The sequence below is a fragment of the Tursiops truncatus genome, chromosome 16 (assembly GCF_011762595.2).
Source record: "Tursiops truncatus isolate mTurTru1 chromosome 16, mTurTru1.mat.Y, whole genome shotgun sequence".
Classification (NCBI taxonomy): domain Eukaryota; kingdom Metazoa; phylum Chordata; class Mammalia; order Artiodactyla; family Delphinidae; genus Tursiops; species Tursiops truncatus.
The window spans coordinates 23256375-23263455 of record NC_047049.1 but is presented as its reverse complement, the minus strand read 5'-3'; positions in this window follow the sequence as shown (position 1 = coordinate 23263455).

The window sequence follows — 7081 nt, the reverse complement described above, 5'->3', positions numbered from 1 at the left end:
CCACTTACGTCTGAATTAGGGTTACTGAGTTCTTGTGCTAGGTCCACCAGAAGATTCTGTGTGACCAAGCCACTCTGATCCTCATTTTCTTATCTATATAATGGAAGTGATAGCTTTGCCCTGCTTACCACATTAATTTGTTGTAATCAAATTTATATATATATATATATATATATATATATATATATATATATATATTTGTTTGTTTTTTTTGCGTTACACGGACCTCTCACTTTTGTGGCCTCTCCCGTTGCGGAGCACAGGCTCCGGACGCGCAGGCCCAGTGGCCATGGCTCGTGGGCCCAGCCACTCGACGGCATGTGGGATCTTCCTGGACCGGGGCACGAACCCGTGTCCCTTGCATCGGCAGGTGGACTCTCAACCACTGTGCCACCAGGGAAGCCCGTAATCAAATATATTTTTTTAAAAAGCATTTAAAATGCTCTGTCTCCACAAGATGCGTGACCTTGGGCAAATCATTTTACTGACTATAAAAATAAAACTACACTAGAAGATTTTAAAATTATCTTTTCCCTATTCAACATTATTGGGGGCAAAAACATCCCTTTGTTACATGGCCTTTGCTGAGATGTTTGCTGACATGGGACCATGCCTTTGTGTCCTGAGCCTCCCTGTACGGCTGGTAGCACACAGCCAGACTTGTCTATCCAGGGGCTAATCTGGTCAGGTAAAGACAGCTTCTTTACCTGCACGTAAGTACAGGAGAATCCCATGTCCACGCTTTTCCAGGAAAGTCTAGATTTCAATTGTCCTACGCTTATGTCACATAAATCTGCTACTTGTCTGATGATGTGGTCTGATTCTGAGTCTGGCTATATTTATATTCCTGGTTGTAGTGATGGCACTGTCTGGTAGCTCCCCGGGTCATGGGAGGGCCATGTGTTTGGTTGAAGAAAGAAATGACCAGGAAGAGCTCTTCCTCTGGCCCTCATCTTATATGGACAAATGTCCAAATACGTCTCATAGGTATATATTTCAAGTTGGCAGGGGTGTGCTACAGCTTGGTAACAGGTTTCTTCTTTTTTTAATTTTATTAAAAAAAATTTTTATTGGAGTATAGTTGCTTTACAATGATGTGTTAGCTTCTGCTGTACGGCACAGTGAATCAACTATACATATACATATATCCCCTCCTTTTTGCATGTCCTCCCCATTTAGGTCATCACAGAGTGTTGAGTGGAGTTCCCTGTGCTATACAGTAGGTCCTCATTAGTAAACTATTTTATACACAGTAGTGTATATATGTTAATCCCAATCTACCAATTTATCCCACCCCTACTTTCCCCTCTGGGTGTCCATACGTTTGCTCTCTATGCCTGTGTCTCTGTTTCTGTCCTGCAAATAGGTTCATCTGTACCATTTTTCTAGATTCCACATAGATGCATTGATATACAATATTTGTTTTTCTCTTTCTGACTTCACTCTGTATGACAGTCTCTAGGTGCATCCACGTCTCTGCAAATGGCACAATTTCGTTCCTTCTTCTGGCTGAGTAGTTAACAGTTTTCTTCTTGATCAAAGAAGGAAGAGAAGAGACTGCTTATAGACTTCTTATGGGTGTTCTGGCTTCTAAATGTTAAACTTAAATGTCTTGGGGATAGTTGGGTAGGTGATGGTTACGACTGCTTCATAATATAGAAAGATACAGCTTATAAATGCTGAGCCCTGAAAAGCCACCTTCACACACCTATCCTTTGGTTAAGGCACTGATTAAAATGCAAATATCTCTAAATGGGAAAATATAATAAACTGTGCTGGTCATTAGCAATTTAGTGCTAATGTGGCTGTGAAACTGCTTTTTCCTTTCCTTACCTAAACAGCCAGCTGCCATTAGCTTTCTATTAGGAATAAGACATATATCAGGTCTGATGACTATGGGAAAGGGAAAGTGAGAGACCAGAAATTCAGCCCTGTCTGAGAAGCTCTGTCATGAGCATATTGATAGAGTATCCTGGGGCAACAATAGAAGGAAGGACATTAATGTTTTTATTCAGATTGTATCAGTGCCGAGAAATGTACTGGTCCCTCTCCATTCCATCTATACCTTCAATATGTATTTTTGAGTGCTTGTTACTTGCTATGTTGGTCCCTGAGAGTCCAGTCTAAAAAGTATAAATTTCCCTGCCGCTATAGACGTAATGGCTTTCCCCTGAAATTCATATGTTAAAGCCCTAACCGACAATGTGGTGGTATTTGAAGGTGGAGAGTTTGGGAGGTAATTAGGGTTAGATTAGGTCATGAGGATGGAGCCTCCACAGTGGGATTAGTGTCCTTATCAGGAGACCAAGGGACTAGAGCTTTTTCTGTCTGCCAGGAAATGTCCATCTGCAAACTAGGAAGTGGGCACCAGACACTGGATCCGCTGGTGCCTTGATCTTGGGTTCTCCAGCCTCCAGAACTGAGAAATAAATGTTTTGCTGTTTAAGCCACCCAGTTGTGTGCTGGTCTCAGCCTGTTGATTACCAGTATGGCTGGTCCAGCCCTTGTGGTTCTTATTGTGATTGCAAGTGCCCTCAGCAGTAACCATCAGGAAACTGGGCTGGGGAAAAAAGTTTACTACTTAACAAGTCCTGGAATTTATAATGCACGTCTGGGAGCACACACCAAGGTAACAGGTGGAGAAAGAGAGTATGAGGGTCTGAGGTTCTGCTTTTATTAGGCTTGAGGGTGGGGTGCCTAGGGTTTCACAGGCTCACTCTTTTTGGTGTGTTTGAAACCTAAGAGCAAGACTTTAAAGCTTGGGAAGAGAAAAACAAGTGGCCCAAGTAGTCAATTATTGAGATCAATCAAGATCTCTAAAGCAAAGGAGTCTGGGGTGCCCAAGAAGGGGTTGGGGGGCTCTTTATCTAGTGGAGACTGGCAATGTGTTTTTTCAGATAGACTTCTTTGACGTGGATGCCTCTTTGAAGTGGATGTCTCAGCAATCAAAGCTTAAGTCAGGTACTGGCATTGCCAACAGAAAAGCCAGCTATACCAGCCTATGGTATTTTTGTTATAGAAGCCTGTGCCCTCAGGGAGCTGAGTGTCATGGTTGTGATCATAAGTACGCAACAACTGTGATAAAAACCGGAAAGAGTTCTCATTGGGGTAGAGGGTTCCATGAAGGGCCATGGGATGGGTACCTCGCCATGCAGCTGTAGGGAAGTTGCAGAGTCATAATGCATTATTTCAGTTAACCTTTACACTAGTTCTATATGGTAAAATTTTAACCTCAGTTTTACGGTTTTACAAATGAGGAAATCCAGGCGCAGGTAGCATGCATAGTTATAACAGCAAAAACAGAGTCATCATTCTTTAATTACCAGACCCACGCCAGGTGTCAGTGAGACGCCTAAAATTACAAAGGCAATAAGGTAGAAAGTCTAGATTTGAATTAATGGTGTACCTGACTCTAAATGATAAATGAATACTTGATCCCCTCAGTCTCTACTTTGAAGAGGAGAGTGAAAGGGAATAGGCAGGGGGAGGAGGCTGAACCAGAGAGCAGAGGGGTCATCTAAGGTCATCATCATTCTTTAGCCCTAACGATAGTCTTAACGAAAAATACGGACAAAGGGGACTCATCACCGGTCAACTTTTGTGCGGTGTGTTTTAAACAAAGAGCACGGCAAGACCACATTTTCAAAATGTCACAGATTCCCTCCCCACCCTCCCTCTGGCAAGAGCTTTGCTATTTTCCTTCATCTGCAAAGCCAATTGCCTGATTGGAGCTGGTTCCCCTGCTCCTTCATCTTCTCAGCTAAAGAGGCCAGGGGAACTGCCCTTTTAAAGTCCTTGAGACAAGGATTGGAAGGAGATATAAAATTTTTATCCTTTGCACAGAAGACATGGATTCAATAAAGGGTTTGAGAGTGTTTACCTGCCCCATGGACCACCCCAAGCCAGACACAGGAAGCTCTACATTAAAGAGGTTTTGCTGAGACTTTTTCCCAGACTTCTTAGCGATAGAATTTCTCTCTGGGCTGTTGAGAATCAAGTCTCAGGAGGACAAAGAACACAGAGTTATTATAAGAGGATTTGTGGATCTTAAGAGAAGAAAACCTGACCTCCCTCCTCTCTGGACTCAGAGGAGGCCCTATCCTTGTAGATTGCTGTTGATGAAGGAAGTGGAACCATTAAGTCAGTTCCTGCTGACAGAGGCAGGATGGCTATACTGCTGGTCTTTATGTGACTTAACTGGCTGGTTTCTGCCGTGTGCTTGCTCCCCAAAGCCAGCAGTTTTCCAAGGGTGGAATTTTATAAATCACAAATAAATAAACGCAACAAGCTCACCCAGGAGGCTGAACAAGTGGAGTTGTAGTTTTAGGGAGGTGACACAAGTGACTGCAGGTGTGCAGAGCTCTGTCCCACCCTCATCGTTATAGGCGTAGATCGTGCTCAAGGCAGGTATATTGGGGAAGCTCAGCTCTCATTCCCCCTGCACCCCTGCCTCACTGCTGCTCCATCTTCCTGTATGGCTCAGCATTGAAGACTGTAAAGAGTCAAGAAACAGGGCCATGAGGCTCATTTGGGTCTTCCTTGAGCCTGACAAAATAACCTTGGTTGCGGACCCATCTAATAATCATTTTAAATCATGGGAGGCAGGTCTGAGGACTGCAAAAGCAGTTACATATCAGGGTTGAGGCATCTCATTAAATTATGGGAAGCAGCCTTCTGCTACCCTGGGCTGCCTGACATACTTAGGCAGAATGTCACTCTCAGCCTGGCACGTTCATCAAAGGTACCATAACAGACAACATCAAATACAATACAGGAGTCTACAAAAAGGGATCAGTGTATAAGGTCTTGAGGCAAATGGCTGGAAAGATATTGTTCTCTTTGATTTTTTTGGTACCATCCTTCCCTCTTAATTCCCAAATCCAAAATCCAATTAACAGAGGGGCAGAGCCATCTGTTGGGTGGAAACCATGAAGAGTAAATAGCAAGGACTAAGGGATACACAGTCACTTTATGAAGTCATCTAGAGGTGGGGCCGTGTCCGCTTGAGATAAGAGAAAAAAATGCAAAGATTGTCAGTTTGGTAAAAGAGAAAGGGATTGACTGTTGAGAAGATAAACCCTGAAAGAAGGCTGGCTGCCTCTGGTTTCTCCTGATTGAACAAAAGCATCTTGCTAGTGGGGTTAATACTGGATTCCTCTCCTAGTGAAGAATTAGAAAATAAGAAGCTTCTGGGACTGAGTCAGTGTTTGCAAAAATCACGAATACAAACACAATCAAATTCATAATGCATTGAATATATATAGCCCTTTTATTTTGGGGAGCTATAGAAAGTCACAGAGGGTATCTCTTTAATCCTTCCTCTCTCTTTTGTAAGATCAGGTGATTAGCAGAAACGGAGCAAAGAATTGAAGTTCAAGCCAGTGGAAGTGTCTGTCCCCACCTTCATGGCAGAAACAACTAGAAAAGAGGCTTTTCTGGGTTTTACACTTTTGCCCAACGTAGGAAACGCTTGTATTCATGCCTCGAAATAAATGCATTTGCAGACAGCTTTCTCCTGTCCTATCATATTTTCATCAAACTGTAGCAAATGGAATAAACATATTGCTTTATAAACTGTAAAATTCTAACATTTCAGGAATAGGTTATTAAATATATGCAGTGTTTCTACAATAACCAAGGAAAATATCCCATAAGTGCATCTTGCCATAGGAAAATGGCAAATACACACCTGTCAAAGCTTTGGGGCTTTCCTCCCACCACCCCCTAAAAGAATAATTTTAAACAACTGTTTAAAGAATTTGAAGTGGTATATCCTGAGAGTTAAGTTACACAGAAATAGGATTACTTGACCCAAGGGAAAGAAAGACAGGAGAAACTTTATACTGTAGATCTTATGTGGAGAAAGATTTTACAGAATTAATAGCGATCAGGAATCCTTTATCCTTACTGAGCAAGGGACAAGGGATCAGAAAATAGACTTTTCCATGGCTGTGCGAAATATTCAAATGGCAGTGAGCTTATGGTTATTAATATTAAGATTGTCCATTTCTTTCCATCACCATCATGGCACCCTGAGGTTCAAACTACCACCATTGGTCTCCTGGATTGCATTAACCTGATAAATGGCTACTAGGCTTCCACTCTTTTCCTTTTCCATTCTCTGAATAGCAGTTGGAGTTGTCCTTTGAAAACACAATTCTGATCATTTTATTTCTTTCTTAAAATCCTTTAAGTGTTCAATTATTTTCAGGGCTTGGGCTAACATGTTGAGTGACAAATGGCCTTCAAGGTCTGACCTACGCCAGCATCCTCTCCATCCAAACATAGCACTTTTCTCCACGCTTCTTCTCTGTGCTCTAGTCATATTGGAAGTGTTTCAGTTCCTTAAGTATATCATGTACCTTCCTTTTTCAACTGCTTTGCATATGCTGTTCCTTCTTCATGTAATACTCTTTTATTTTTCAACTGACCCACTGCTACTCGCCCTTCATACTCCAGATAGATTTGATATCCCTATCATATGCTCCCATGATATACTTCCATGATATCCTTCCTTTATCTTATCTAACATTTATCATACTTGTAATTACCTGTCCAGTGAAATAGAAGCTCCTTGAGGACATATTTGTCTTATTTGCCCCTTTATCACCTTAGAATCTGGTTGGTGTCATGTCTCATAATATGATTCTAATAATTATTTACTGAATCAAGATGTGAATCGAGTTGATGCTCAATATTTGTGAAATAAGTGAACGGATTAGAGAGTGGGATTAGCAGAGAATCACAAAAAATCAGGTCAGTTGGATGTCCTCCAAATATACGAACTTGAGGTTGTTCTATCCAGTTCTCAGTCATTTATTTCTAACCCAAATTCTGTACATGGGATTCAAAGTAGACTGGTTAATGTATATAATTCATAATTTACAAATAAATATGTAGTAAATGTACATTAATTTCAAATTTGCTAGTTCAACTTTTATGATGATCCCAACCCTTTCACCATTTGTAAAAGGAAAGTTTCCTGGAGGGTTTCATTAATCGGGCCCTTTAATATACTGCCGCTGGGAGTTTGGATTGGTACCATCTCCTTGAAAAGTAGGTTGGGAATATCAATAGCATT